At 43.5% G+C, this 15,362-nt stretch overlaps 1 long non-coding RNA gene across 1 annotated transcript; it reads left to right on the top strand.

Annotated features, from left to right (window-relative positions):
• Nucleotides 1-1,032: 1,032 nt before the first annotated feature.
• Nucleotides 1,033-4,260, top strand: LOC311273923. The gene is made up of 4 exons (XR_014624712.1): nt 1,033-1,088; nt 1,229-1,374; nt 1,718-1,762; nt 3,971-4,260. It is a non-coding gene; the product is annotated as an uncharacterized lncRNA (long non-coding RNA).
• Nucleotides 4,261-15,362: the final 11,102 nt, after the last annotated feature.

Genomic DNA, 15,362 nt, shown 5'->3' with positions numbered 1-15,362 from the left:
TTCTTCTCATAAACATGGCACGCTTTGATTCTGCGCTCAGATTATTAAGTGTCGGTAATTAGTCCTCATTTTTAGGGCTCAAACTAATTTAATTGCCAAAACAAAGAAGTGAGGGGAGGGGAAAATGTTTAATTCATAGAGCATATATTGGCATTTATGGAAGACAAACGATATGGAGCAAATATTGCTCTGGAGGAACCGTGTCTTCCTGGAGCTCTGCAGCTTCAGATCTTCCCCCATCCTCGTCGGCCTGGAGGTGTAGCTGCATGTACGCCTCTCTCACACCCTCACAGTCACTAATTACACTGCACTTTCTCTGCCATCCTTAATTAACTAATGTTTGTATGCGACTCCAGCAGCTGAGGATCTCCCACACAGCCGTGGCTTCTCCTGGCGAGGAGGCATATTGCTTCCAACCGCAAAGTTAATAATGCAGGACGGTGGCGGCAGCCAATTTCAGAGGCATGTGTTGAACTGATGACCTGCTGTTCAAGAGAAATGCTGTGAGGTCACGGAGAGAGTGAAATGAAAAAGTGAGTGTCCCTGGATCTTGTATTAAAACGTGTAGACGACTCTGGATCTCCGTCATTTCAACTGTTGTCCACTTAAGACCCTGACAGGATATTTGATGGGATGCTTCAGTGTAAACACGAACGCTTCCCACCTTGTTACAGCTGCACAGAGGAGGTTTGATGCAATTCATTTTCGGTGATAGGTGTCAGACTGGGAAGATTGTCCGGAAATATGAACACAAAGAAGGTGTTTGTGTCTGATTTTAAGTTACGTAAGGTATGTGACAAACACGACCACCAGTCTCCTGGTTGTACCTGCTATCTTTTTTTGTTTAAGTTGAGTTTCAGGGTCCCTCTGGACTGATTGCAGTGGATTCAGATCACCTGTTGCAGATTGTGGCTCCTAATTAATGAGTGAAGGCAGCTCGGTGGGTTCTCCTCACAGCCAATCAGGGTGTGAAGATGTCCCTTTGGTGAAGGGTTAAAAGAGGTGAGGAGTGGCACCCAGGTCAGTCTGGTTCTGGACTCGACACACTGTGGACCTCATCTGTATTATTTTGTTTTCCCAGCTGTCAGGTACCTGTTCATATCAACGTAATGAAAGTGACGAGGCAGCCTGGTCACACCAAGTGGTGTAATAATCTAATGCAGATGTCTACAGGCATGTAGCATGTTGTCAAGGCATTTTCTGTTAAGTTTGTCACTTCTTGTTTTAGGTCCAAATGTTCGAGGCTCATGGAGCAATGAAGTCCACATTTTGAGGAGGTTGGAGTGGATGGATCGGTCAAACAAACACAACCAACAACAGACTTTCACGGAGGAGACCAGCCTGTCTAATGTGAAACCAAACTACCATACATATGTAAGTTAACGTATTTAACTTTAATATTAACGTAACGTCATGTACGTAACTTACGTGAAGTTATTTCAACCCACCTCATGATCTTTACCTAAACTGTGATCGTTTAATTACATAGCCAGGTGTTTATAATTGTTACCATGGCAATGAGGTCACCTGACTTCGTCCTTTCCTGCAGATGCAAAGATCATAAAATGTGAAAAATGTTAAATGACACGCAAAAGGCTTAAAGTGCATAGACATGTAAAATGTTTGTAAAAGCGGCATCCTGTGAGATTGTGTTGATTCAGGATTATTTTCAGTCCTGCCTGCTTTGTGTGACTGTGATTCACTTTTTAACCCCCAGAAGGAAGCGAAACGTTTCTTCTTTTTTTGACAGAAAATCCTCAAGGTGAGACTCTTTCCTTCAGCTCTTTCTGGCACAAAAACTAAATTTCTGAGGTGCTAGAAAAGTCTTAGAGTGTCAGTTTCCACTCAAAGTGCACAGAGACCCTGAATGATGTAGGTTTCATTTGTCTGCATGAGCGTGTACAAAACTTGTCCTTTTCCCGAACACCCAGTCCAATAAGAGCGGTGAAGTAAATCAATCCGGGGGTGGGGGCTCGCGCCACATGAAAAAGTGTGTCATCCTGGAAGTAATTGCATCTGTATGTGCAGCAGGGGCCGGCTCTGAAGAAGCCACATGAAGAGACGTCATTACTCTGAAGCCTTTTCGCTGTCAATGCTATGATTCATAGGGGATAATATATGGAAAGTAGCAGCTCTAATGTAGCAGAGCTGAATGTAAAGATCCTGTATGTGTGTGTGTGTGTGTGTGTGTGGGGAGGCTGGAGGAGACTGAAGCTGAAGCACGTGTGAAGATGAGACAGATTCGTACAGATGAAAGAGGTTTTTTGCATTACGTACTGAAAGACTCAGGAAAAAACTCCAAACTCGTGTTTTCAAACGCAGTTTTTATCACTTCACATTTTGACGTGCGGGCTTGACATTTCAATTGTTCAGAAAATGAATACACGACAGCTCCCACATGAGCTCTTTCACTGTGTTTTTTTTCTCCTGTACTTGTTACATTCATATTTCTGAGCCGAACGGGAAACACGCTGACGTTACCTGAGAGGAAAGACATGAGAAGACCGAGAGGAAACCGTGTTTTAAAGCCGCAGCTCAAACTGAGATGGTGAAGAACCGCCTGTAATGAAACAGCCGCTATTTCATTGACCGTTAAACAAACCTGAACACTTCGGGAACGGGAACAGATGTTTCAGTCCTAAAGATGACGTTCAGTAAGCAACCAGTGTGTCTGCAGCTGGTGTCACTCTGCAGTTTACAGTATGGATCAGTAATGAACACAGCTCTTATTCTACATCAGATAAAATGCAGCAGCCGTGTTGCAGTGCATGTTTTTTTTTTTTTCTCCTGAGAAGCTTCAGACGGTGAACAAAGTGTGAGTGACTGAAGGCTTCCTGAAGGTTTAAACTCTTCAGCAGAGACAGATTCTCTGAAGCTTTCGTGCAAACTCAGCTTTGATAAACTGCAGAGCTCCATAGACAAACTTATTATATAACCCGGTTACCAAATACAAGAGCTGTCGAAGACTGGAGATGTTATTGTGCATTGTAAACTCATTTCCTATCATTCCTTTGGATGTGTTTGCCTGTTTTGATTTCTAACAGTGCCTATGGCCGCCTCTAAACCCACTTTTTTTTTTTTTTTTTAAACATTGCCTCTTCATCTGTTCACAAGCCTGATCCTCTCTCTCCATTTGAACTTGAGCCTTAACCTGCCTGAATATAATCTTACGTCTCAGCCTGAATCTTTGTCTTCATTTGAGTCTCACCTGTTATTCTGATTCTGTCTGGACATCAACCTGTCTTTGTATGAGCCTGAACTAAGCTTAACCTGCACCCGGATCCAAGCCAGAGTCTGCACCCGAAACACCGAAGTGTCTATATTTATAAATTAACACTGTAAGATCATGTTTCCTCGAACAGTGGAAAGGTTTTTGTGCACGTACTCCAGTGTCCTGTGTTTTCACATAATCATAAATGACGGGAAATCATAAATGATGTATTTTAATAAGGCAGATCCAGTAACGTCCCTGCATGCAGCCCGACATGGTAGAGAGAAACACTGGCAGGCTGGCAGTCAGGTAGGCAGAGATGGATGAGCAGAGACACAGGCTGACACTTATTACTCTTACAGCACTAGTGATCAACAGTAATTATCTTCTCTGACCAGGGGAAGGCTGTCTTTAATGCCTCCCTCGCCGCTGACAGCTCATTAATCTCCAGCAGCTGAGCAGAGAGGAGCAGCAGAGCACAAACCTGTTCCGACAACCTAGATACATACCTGAGAGATGACAAAAATAAAGTCAGTCAGCCCTGTTACCTAAAGAGGCTGCATAGGCTCCTGCTCACATATATAACCTGATGAGATCAGACGAGGCTCAGACTCTGCAGCAGAGAGTGACGGGACTGAATCAGGCTGTATTTTTCGGATGTGGCGGGAGTTTGACAACACGTCACAGCTGAGATCATCTTAGTTTATCTCGGATGATAAATGTATGAAAGATATGAAAGTTGATCCTTTTGTTTTTCAGATATCATCAGACGTGTTTTTGGCTACTGTAGGATGTCGGACGTGAAGAGTTTTATTACAAAGTGAGACGTCAACACATGAAAACAACAACCACGAATACAAACTGACAATAAAACAGGCTTTTATTTAAACGTGATAAGTTGAAACTGGAATCTAAAGAACGCGTTCGTCTCCATTTATTACGTATATGCATCTTTGTTAAAAAGACGCTTGTCTGCAGACACATTTTAAGCTCTTCGGCGATAGTCAGTCGGTTGCGACTGGTAGACACATTCTTCCCCATTAGAGGCAATTTTCAAGAAAGTGAACCAAGACCAGATGCTGTTGATACAATGTGAGTTCATTTTCAGGCTTAACAACTCACATTGTGTAAAGCAACAATAAAACAATGCCTCCTTGGCTGGGTGGCACGCTATAAACAACCAAGCATACGAGTCTGCTCACTGATTGTTGGAGGAAAAGAGCTGGAGAGTTTCCAGTCATTGTTAACCATCCGTAAGAAGGCAGCACGCTGCTGTCCGACTCATTTACCTGCAGAAAGTCTAAAGAATTAAGTGTTTTTAAAATTATTTTTGACGTCCGTGTTATTGCTGAAATCCACATTTCTGCTTATATCTTTTTGAATATTTATTTTTTTGTACATCTATAGTTTGAATTTACTGAACGCTCCTCGTCTCCCTAAATCCTACATAATCAACCTTTTATAAGTTACCAGGGTGTTTTCCCAGTTCATGCAATACGAGACTTTCTGTGTCAGAACTTTTAAATGAATCTCTAGTGCTCATGTATAAATATGCAGATCTTTAAATGCATGTTTCAAATCCGACTTTAAGTGTTTTGTTTACTCTTCAACTCTTCTCTTCATGGCCTGTTAAGTAAAAAAGTGCAGTGGTGATTACGCCGGCGTACAGTTACATGTTTTAGACCTGACAGCTGCCCGTCTCCCGTCTTCTGACAGCCTTCACTTATCACCTTACTGCAGAGGCGAGAAGTGAGAAGTGAGCTTCTCCGGCTTTGTGCTGCTTCACCCCCCCCTCCGGCTGAGTCGGTGCCCGGAGTCTCTGGGATTGGCAGGGCCCTCGCTGTATAATGACGGTAATTCATTTCTATTAAACATGTCCGTTATTATTGTTAAACCATTAGAGTGGCGTCGAGGCGATTAACACACGCTGCCAGACAGCAGGCTGAGCGAGACAAATTAAAATCCAGTCACCTCGGCTGGCCACCGCGCGCACCGTCACCGCCTTCACACAGCCGGGAGAATACAAAGAGCGTGCAGGCTTCACACGCCGTACTGTACGGTGAAATCAAACACGAAGACACACGGTGTGGATCCATATATGACAACCATTCTCTGCACCATAAAAAGATATTCAATGAGTAACCGGTGCTGAAAACCCCCCAGGAGATGATGATGAAATGTCACCACTCAATAAATCATAAAATGACAACAATAACAACAACAAAAGGCGTGCAGATGGCGAGCTCACAAACAGCTGCTGTATTAATAATAAGAAAATCTAAATGACAAAAACAAGACACAAAGTGACAAAGGGAATACAATAGATAAAAGACGGCACCGTGATCATAATGTGTTGTCTATTTTTAACCGTGCTCACGGTGTGGCTCTGGGGAAGTGAGGGGGAGTCTGGGTAAAATGTCTTAACAACCATTGGACAGATGTGTACACACACTCATGTCCCCCTCAGGATAAATTATAGGATATATAGTATGACGGAGCTGCTAGCGTGGCTGTACACGTCAGCCTTGTTCCACAGTGTATCCAGATCCAGATCCACGAGACATTAGAAGGTGGTTTGAAATGCAAATACATAAATCAGTTTTTTTTTTTACTAGTGCATCTCAGTCTGATGGCTTCGGCCGCGCAAGTCGTGTCGCTCACGATGCAGCAGCAATGACGTCATATCCAGAGTCACACAAGTGCATCGCTGCAGCTGAGCAGAATGTGTACGTAGTGACTGACGCCTACGTTGTTACCACAGTAACCCATGCGGATAGGTAGGCGACGTGTGGACACGAGACTCCGACCGGCTCACCTGCGAATAACATTGCGGTCTGAAGATCTGATTTGAGAAACTAACGTGTTTTGCCTGCAGTCTGATTTTAACCTCACAGTCTTGTTGGAAACACGCCATGTGTCTGTCGCCCTGTCGACAGGTTCTGTCACCGCTCCAGCGTCACAGCCCTGCGAGGTGGAGTTGCACAAGTTCAGCGTAGTGTAGTCGAGATCAAAATAAAGGCAGAGTTTGAAGATGGGTGTGGTCCGAGCTAAGGCGATGAAAGCCGATGGAGTAAGAGGTAAGGAAGAGGCCATTGCTCCCCCACCACCTCCACCACTATTTTGTGCCTCTAACCCACATTGTGTAGCTGCAGGCACAAAACTTTACAGGTGTGTAGGTGAGGGAAAAAAATGAAGGCCGAGATTGGAGATGGGTCTGATCCGACCTCCTAGTTCTTATTTCTATTTTCACAATTTAAACTGCTTTCTTCTTCAGCGGCAGTACAAAAAAGAAGCCACCGGACACATAATGAGTCCACTTTGCCACTCAGGAATCAGCTGTTTGCATCCTTTTATTACACACAGCAGACTTATTCAAACTGTGGATGAGCCTCGGCAGTAAAAATGCCTCCTCTTGTTTTTTCCCCGCCTGCCAAACTTTGTGTCTTTGGCTGATGTTTTGTTCCCGGGATTCTAACGATGTTATTCAGGGATCCCAGAAGCAATATTTGCAACATTAGATGTGAATAAGTCCCTTTAATAGATTTTCCTTTTCCACCCCTCCGGTTTTATTTTTTATTATGTCTGTCTGGCACCGCAAAAAAATATATCTGCCGAGCCCATCCAGAGGGGGGGGGGGAGGACTTGGGAGAGGTGAAGGAGAAGGGAAAGGAGGGAGGAGGAGGTGAGGAAGAGGGGAAAGAGATGATATGGAGTACAGAAAGGGGGAGGACAGAGAAACAATCTAGAAAAGGGGAGGGGGAGTGAAGAAGGAACAAAACAAAAGGGAGAAAAGAAGCGAGAAACAACATTTTCATGTACCAGTCTTAGATAATCCCTCGAAATGGCAAAACATGATTCACCCACTGTGTGACTCATGTTGCAGATCCTCACTAATGGTGCCAAATGTACAATTCAGCGGTAACACTATAGTACCGCTGACTACAAACAGCTCTTCAGACTTGTACAAGAAAATATCGTCCACTATTAATGTAGAAACATGAGTTTGAGCTGTTATCCTGCGAGATCAGAGGGTTGCTGTTGTCGTGGACTCTGACCCTTTTTAGCGATGCCGACTTCTAACGTAAGAATGGAGGTTTATTTTTTTTGGAAAGATGTGTGACGGTAAATGGACAAACACCCACTTTGCTGAATAATGAACAGATGGCGGCGTGTTTTTAGACACGTCTCTGCAGCGACCTCCCGATCTCTTTGGTTATTACGCGCTCGTGATGACCAACCGACTGCAGGTCATTACATTACATTAAGTAGCCGCTGAAGTGTTTTAATCCACCGTGTGAGAGAGGTGGCACCTACTCCACTTACACGCCAGGCATTACAGCTACGAATATAATGCAAATGGGATCATCCTGGTTAAGAATTAAGGGATTTAACTTTTCATATACTCCACAGTGTTTTGGAAAACCTTACTCCTCTTGGTTCATCGGTCCAACAAGTCCAAAATGAACCAAACTGCATGACAAATCTGTTTGGTTTTGCACAAATAAATTAAAATGATTGGATGAAAGTTTGGTGTAAACACATCAGAGTTCATTTGAACCAAACCAAACAAGCTACGTGGGAAATCAGCCTTATATTGGGTGATTCAAATTCTTGCAGCAGAGGCTGAGTTATCTTGACTTGTAGTTCCTGGTATGGGTCATCAAATGACACTAAATCCTATAATCCAACTCAATAGCATCTTTTCATTGGATCCTCCCTTACTGGTAATTGCTTAAGGCTCTACTAGGACTTTTCCACTGGCACCAAGTCAAACCAGGCTGCGTTGATTTGACTTTCCATCACGCACGGGATGGACCATCTCCGTCGAAGTGCATCTGACCACCTTGTAGTTACATTTTCGCCATTCAGGGAATGAATGGAAGCGTCCTCTTCTCCTTGACCCATAACGTCATCCCATGTCCAGTTTTCAAGCAAGTAGCTGCCTTTTAAACGTCATCGACTTAAGACAAGGGCGTCATCAGTTAAAGACACACCTTCGTGGTAGTTGTGTTATGTAGTCAAACTCAGACAAGCCAAGCCAGCATGTGCGTGGAAAAAGGGTTCAACTGTTTCTCTTTGTAAAGCAGGATTTCATTATACATTTTTTAGTTTCCGAGCCCGACGATAAGCCAGAGGACGTCACAATAGCCCCATTCACGCTGCCCTTTCAAGGCGGGAATCATGCGCCGACTGTCAGCCTGGGACGTCAGTAAACTTTGTCCCGGAAAACAGCATCCCTCCTCGTGACTGAGACAGGGGTCCTCTGTTTACTCATGGTGATGATGTAATTATATTATTTGGAGCAAAAAACGTAACTTTGTCACTTTCCACAGTGCATTGTGGGTCAGGATCTCAATCTCAACACATTATAACAGCATCACATGATCGATACGGTCGGCGGACCCCACAGATCTCAACGTCGTGACGTGGACCGCCACGCCTCTTTTGGTTCGGCAACGCTGGCATGCTGTATGAAATGGCACACTGGAGCGGCTTTACGCCGGCGCTGCTTGGTTCAGTGTGAACAAACAAAGGCGGCATAAAAGGCGAGCCTTCTTTGCGCCGATTATGCAGAGTCTCTGTGTGAATCATCAGGGTTTTCTTCTACCATATAAAAGAGCTACAGAAGACACGATCCAGCTGTTTTTACTGGCTCAGTATCTAACCCGCTCTGATCCAACGCCAGTCAACACAACCCTTGACAGTTAAGAAGGTCACGACTTACAGTAGATCAGTTTCTCGGAAAACGAAAACCCCCGTACAGCCGTCTGTTGGGAGGAGTGGGCATGTTCCCACGTGATCCACTTCTCGCAATCAGAGTTATAATTGGATCTATTTATAGCACGTCCTAATCCACCACTTGTCGCCGCACCTTTGCCTTCAGCGATGCCACTGCTCGTTTGATACGCCTCGATCCTTTGCCAAGCTTCTGTTTTCCAGTCCATTCCCTCAAGGACACGCTTCTCGGAGGGGTTAAATACGTAATCCGTGCAGGTAAAGTGAGGTGAGAGCTCCAGGAGAGTTTCAGCACAGAGGGAGCGAGTCGGGGAAAACAATGAGAAGATTGTGATTCCAGCGAATTTGTGATGAACAAATTCCTCTGGAGCCAGAGAGGTATTTTAGTATAAACCTCCTAAATGCCCCTGTGTGCAGCAGCAGCAGCAGCAGTTGCGTGGTGTTGATGGAAAAAAGTTTTATATCCCAATAAAAGCTGGTTTACTGCAGACTAACTGGGTGTGTATTTATATCTATAAAAATAATAAAAAAACAGAGGGAGGACTCAGAGGCCTGTGTGTGTTTTGTGATTCACAGAAATGTGCATGTGTGTGAATAGAGATGTTTAAATAAAGTCCTCTCTGTGGACTGAAACAAATGTCTAAAGCCTCAATGCCCCGCTGGACAGAGCTCAGTATTATTGCCTGTTTTACAGTCTTCTTCACCTCCAAAAAACTGAGACGAGCCTCCACCCGTCACTTCAAAGTCGATTTCTCCCTCTCGGTTTTTTATTTTGAAGCGATGCAGCGTCGAGCTCCTCTGACCAGGCTTTGTGGGATTGAACACTAATAGGATGAAGCTCAAGTTGTTCCACCCGGGGGCCTCAGAGGGGATGACTGGGACACAAACAAGACCTAAAACCGGTCTCTGCAAACAACCGCCCTGCGGTGACGATGCCCACGGCACAGCTGCCGTTTCCCCAAAATGGGCGAGTAAAAAAGCTGCATTTGGTTCTTGCGTGAAAGTATATAGCTGTTATTCAGGATGCTAACCATGTGTTTTCTATGTGTGTGTGTGTGTGTGTGTGTGTGTGTGTGAGGGGGTATTTGGGCAGCATGTTATTCTGGTTTGTTGAGCTATAACTGGACAGCTTCTTACCGTAACCTCCGACCAAAACACTGGCTGCACTTTACTGGAGTCACCCCACTGTTACAGCCGCCCTGCTGTAGAATTAAAAGAGCCAGACTGCAACGAACACGGCTGCTGTCAAGTTGTTCATTTTAAAGCCATTTCAAATAAGAAAAAATATATATTGTCTGTACCTTGAAAAGGAAAGAAGATAAATTATTGCACAATAATCAAGAAAAAATGAAACTTGCTTTTAAATAATACATAAACTTGCAAAATATTCTTCAAGCACTAAATTATAGACACAAAAAATGACTTTTTACAGTCCAAGTGTGTCAAAATGATGCTCTTCCACCATCAAGGAAGTATACTGAGCACAAAATGACCTGTGTCGATGACCATGACATAAAGAAGTCAGCAACTGTGTTTAGTTTCTGACCTTAATTCTGATCTCAACAAGTGTGTACATCAATCAATCAATCAATATGTTGTTGCGACACTATCGCACTGACATAATTCTGTCCACAGACAGACAGACAGATGTGTAACTATCTGGCAAAGTACTCAAAATGACTTCTGGAGCCGTTCCCGCTACAAAAGTTGTCTCCATGACCTTATTTTGCAATGATGACACACACAGACGAAGGTGAATTATCACCTGACACAGTCTTGGCCGGTCATGACACTTTATTCATTCATCCCTGGAGCAGCTCACAAAATAGATTAGAGTTGTTGATGGAACAGGATAAAAAAACAAAAATCTGGTGATTTAGTGTCCAGAGACATCTGTTTGGATGGAAAACAATGACATAATAGTGCAAAACAAATGCTTTTTTGTAATTTAACCAAGGACAAGCTGAATCTGGTTTTTTTTTCCAGTTCATTAGAAATGACACAACACTCATAAATGTCTGAGACGTCAGGATTTCTTCAGTCTGTCTTGATTTGATTCAGATTTATTTAATTTGCGGTTTTAAGATTAACCAATATGTTGTGGCATGAAAACATGCTGAAGACAGAATGTGCAGCCTTCAGTGGATCTGTGGAAAAGCTGCAGACACTCAAAATCTTACAAAAAGTATATTCGTCTTATTTAGTTGAATAATTAGTTTACACTTATAAGACACAATCACCTGAGAAATAGCATTACGGTGATAATGGGACTTGTTTTTTTGTTTCCATTTTTACATAGAAGTGACAACTTTTTATTCATCGTCTTTTAAAACTTATTTTAATTTGATCCAGTAAATCCCGATCGTATCACTTTTCCTCCCCGATGGAAAACTTGCCATGAACTTTTCATGCACCGAGTCACTCAGAGGTAAACGTCTTGTTATCTGCACACCTTCACCTCCTCAACTTTTCCGCTCTTGCAGGGATTTTGTTGTTTGCATCCTAAAAGCACTGTACTTATTTCACCAAATGTCATGAGACCAGGCTGTTCCATTTTCATGATGCGCAAAGTTCAAAAGTTCAACATCTGTGAGATTTTCTTTCCAGGAGCTTCCTCTCACCGACTCACAGCATAATCAAGTATTCGACAGTAAGAAATCCCAATGCCGGCTTGAAAATATTGATTTTAAGCGTGACTGCCTGATCTATCCAGTCCAGCTCTATGCAACAAGGGGATGCTCGGCCACATCTGCTGTCGCCCTGATTCCTCCGTCCCTCCCCGACTCTGTTTTTGGCCTCGGGGACGACACACAACAGACGGGCGAAGCAAAAAAAAAAAACCTTGCAAGCTTCTCATTAAAGCTTCGCTTCAGCATCACAAAATATTTGCATAACAGAATCTTCTGCTCAATTTAAAGTCTGCGGCGTTTCGACCGAAGCGCCCCGTGGTTAAGCTCTGGTTTGGTGCTCCCTCTTTTCTCATGAACACAGAGCGAGAGAGAGATGAATAATGTCAAGCTTGAATGCACGACAGTCAGCGACGGTGGTGGGACTGTGACGAACTTAGACAGAAAACTTCTCTGGAACATATTGAAAGTGCTCATAAATCAGCCCCCCCCCCGCCCTCATCCTAACCTTTCCGCCCCTCAGTGTGTGTGTGATGTGTGTGTCTGTGGACTCGATGCCGTGATGACATCGTCGCCCCTGCAGAAAAAGCAGCCGGACCACCCACACACAGAACCTACGTAAGCTCTGATACTGGAGGCTGAGACCCGTCTGCTGAATCAATGAGGATATTTTTTATTGAGGCTGTTTTAACTGCACCAACAAAGAAAGTAGCAATCGCCGCAAAAATGTCGAACATGGGAAATGGGTGGTATTTTTTTCGGCGTAGGATTCAAAGCAAAAATGACAGAGAGGAGTTTAATGCATCTTTAAATCAAACTGCTTTGTAATTTCAAAACTTTCTGTTGACATTTGTTTTGTGGTAAACACTGGAGCACAACAAAACTTGTATTTTTTTTCATGCTGAAGATGAGAGACTGCTGAAAAGCCTTTTTTTTATTTTTCATCTGCAACTCCCAAAGGCTGCAAATTGCACTCTTTGGCATCCTCGATGAGAGACGTGGTTTTCAGAACAAGGTGGAATTTTTTTTGCATGAAATGAAATCTTTTAAGTTTTAACCAATGGCTGACACCTTCATCCAGAGCATTCACGGGGATTTAAAGCTGAATCTACCGTGCTAATTACTACCATGTGCAAAAAACTCGACAGCTTTCCTCAGTTTAGTACCTCATTAAGACCACTTATGTAAATGAAGTCAGTCACAGTTTTCCAATCAGAGTACCTGAGGCTCATTTTAGATACAGACTGCTCACGTTTGCACGAGTGAAACGTGGTGAGATGTTTTATCAGGCTGTGATCCCCCGGTGCAGTCGAGGAGGTGTCAACAGAGTTTGTCACTGACATTGAAGCTTCTTTCTATGTCATAAGGCGGTAAAAATATCATGAGGTTTACCATAATTTCTTTAATTTCTGACAGAGAGAAAACCTCAAATGGGCCAGTATCATTAGATGTCCTTTTTCACCACAAATCCAGGATGAGCAGTTAGAAATCTTGCTAATCCATGAAGATATATATCAGAAGATCGCTAAAAACATGCACACATGCAGAAAAGCTTGTGCATGAAGGCCTAGAGTGCACGTTTATCCACAGATGGAACTGGCATAAGTCGTGTTTGAGTCAGGCTCAAGTCTATATGGCAAGTCTTGGCTCCAATCTGCTCTGGAGACAGTTACATGATGTTCACATTGGACGGTTTGACACTTCATGGTTTTTAACCCCAATCTCAGACAAGCTGGGACATATACTCAGTTCAAAGTTTTCTGCTTCGGTGTATTATCAAGTAAATGTCGATTGCACAACTTAACGTATATAGAATAATGAACCCATCATCGTTTACAGTGGTGCCCTTTAAACCTCGCTATCACTTTACAGTTTTGTCTGCCACCGGGCGGACAGTCACCCAGGTAGAGGATGATGACTGATTGAAATAAACTTGTGTTGTTGTTCGTGACTGAGGGAAACGGCGACAACAGTAATACCACTTGGAACAGCTAGGGGGCGAAGTAACCAAGTGTTTAAGTTGCCATTTCCACGATCTCTCCATAACCTCACCCATACAATGGTTACCCAGTACAGATATTTCATAGGACATGATTTTTGGATGACATGACACCCAAGAAAGCTCAGTACTCCTATAGAAACACCCCCCTGCAGTATATTTGAAGGATACACAGCTTTATCAGCGCTCAGACCTGTTGCGTTTGACATTTTCGTCCCTCGGCGCTTCTCATTTATCCAAACACCAACGCGGGACCGGAGCGATTAACTGCTCGAGGTTAGACAAGCCTCAGTAATTGTCTGCGGTGTGATCGGTCACACCTCTGCAGTCAGCAGTGTGTTGTGTCTCTGCCTCTGAGACTTTGGTCATACAAGTAATTAAATCCCTTCAATGGGCCGGGCCTGCGAGCGAGATAGAAACCACAGACTCCCACCCTCCTTCCCTCTTTCTCCATCCATCCATCCATCCATCCATCCCTCTCTCCGTCAGCCTCCTCCTCCTCCGAACTCGACTCGCAGGCTCCGGCATTCCTTTGGCCTGACTGCATCAAACTGTGCTGAATTATAATTAATTAGTGGTTGGAAAAAAATAGAGACTCGGCTGGCTTAGAGAAAATTATATAGTGCGCTTCCAGAGAGTAAAACTTAGAGAGAGAGAGAGAGCAAAGAGAAAGAAAGAGGAACAGTAACTCGAGTCTGTTCAAAGCCGCCGTAGCAGCAGCATCTGTACGTACTCAAAGAGGAAAGAACACATTAGAGGAGGACCCAGTAAAATCCCTTTCAGAACATTTTATTTAAAGATCCCTGGCGACCCACATGATAACCATACTGCCTTTAACAGCACAATCTGGCATGAAAAGGAATGCAAGTAATCCAACTCGAGGTGAATTGTTGTAAAATTGACATTACAAAGTTGATATTTTTGCCCATTTTCCGTCTTAATTTATAAAAAATGTGTCAATTAATTTGTTGTATATCACATTTTAAAGATACGTGGTGATTATTTCCTTCTTCCTGAGTTGTGAAACGAGCACATTATCGTGCCTTTTTTAAAGCACGGCACCCAACTGAAATCCAGCACAGGAGGAGCACCTGTTTCCTCTTAACCAATTCATCCAGTTCAAATTGAGTAGAACATTGCCTGACTAATATTTTAATCTGCGTTTTAAAGCCAATAATTGGTCCGGTAAAAATCACCACCAGTCAGACGCTCGAGTGGCATTGCTGTCGGATTACGTGTCCAAAGATTTGTAAGGGCGGGGGACTGTTTCTTCCAAAACACATTTTGAAAGCCAGAAGTTTCAACATGCTGAAGCAATCTTTGAGTCACTGGTATGGATTCACACCCATTTCAACTCCCACAGGTACATAAATGAACATGTTGGGTTGTAAAGCTTACCTGTTTCCCCTTATCTCATTAATTTCTCTCCAAACTACCCACCAACCCCAGCAGGTATCGCCCTGAAGGGATGAGATTGAGATTAGCACCGTGGTTTGGGCAAATGTAGGTCGAGCCACTTTTTTTAACGATTTGAAATTGATCCATTCCCTTTACCCCGGATTCATCAATCTCCTCTGGCATGAGAGAGCTGATTGCATCTGCCCCCAAAAAAGTGCAGCATCCCTGAACGCCACGCAGACTCATTTATAAGAACCTGGTGCGCCGATAGAGAGAAGTTCTGTGGAAAAGTTAGAGTTGTGGTGTGACTTTGGTAGAAACTGTCGTTACAGCCTCGGTTTCCATGTTTAAATACATTTGAAAGCATTGAAATGGAAAGAAAAACGACCAC

This window comes from Pagrus pagrus (genome assembly GCF_965226575.1).
Source record: "Pagrus pagrus genome assembly, chromosome: 18".
Classification (NCBI taxonomy): domain Eukaryota; kingdom Metazoa; phylum Chordata; class Actinopteri; order Spariformes; family Sparidae; genus Pagrus; species Pagrus pagrus.
The sequence above is the reverse complement of the archived record's forward strand: the minus strand, read 5'-3'. Positions and strand labels throughout refer to the sequence as shown.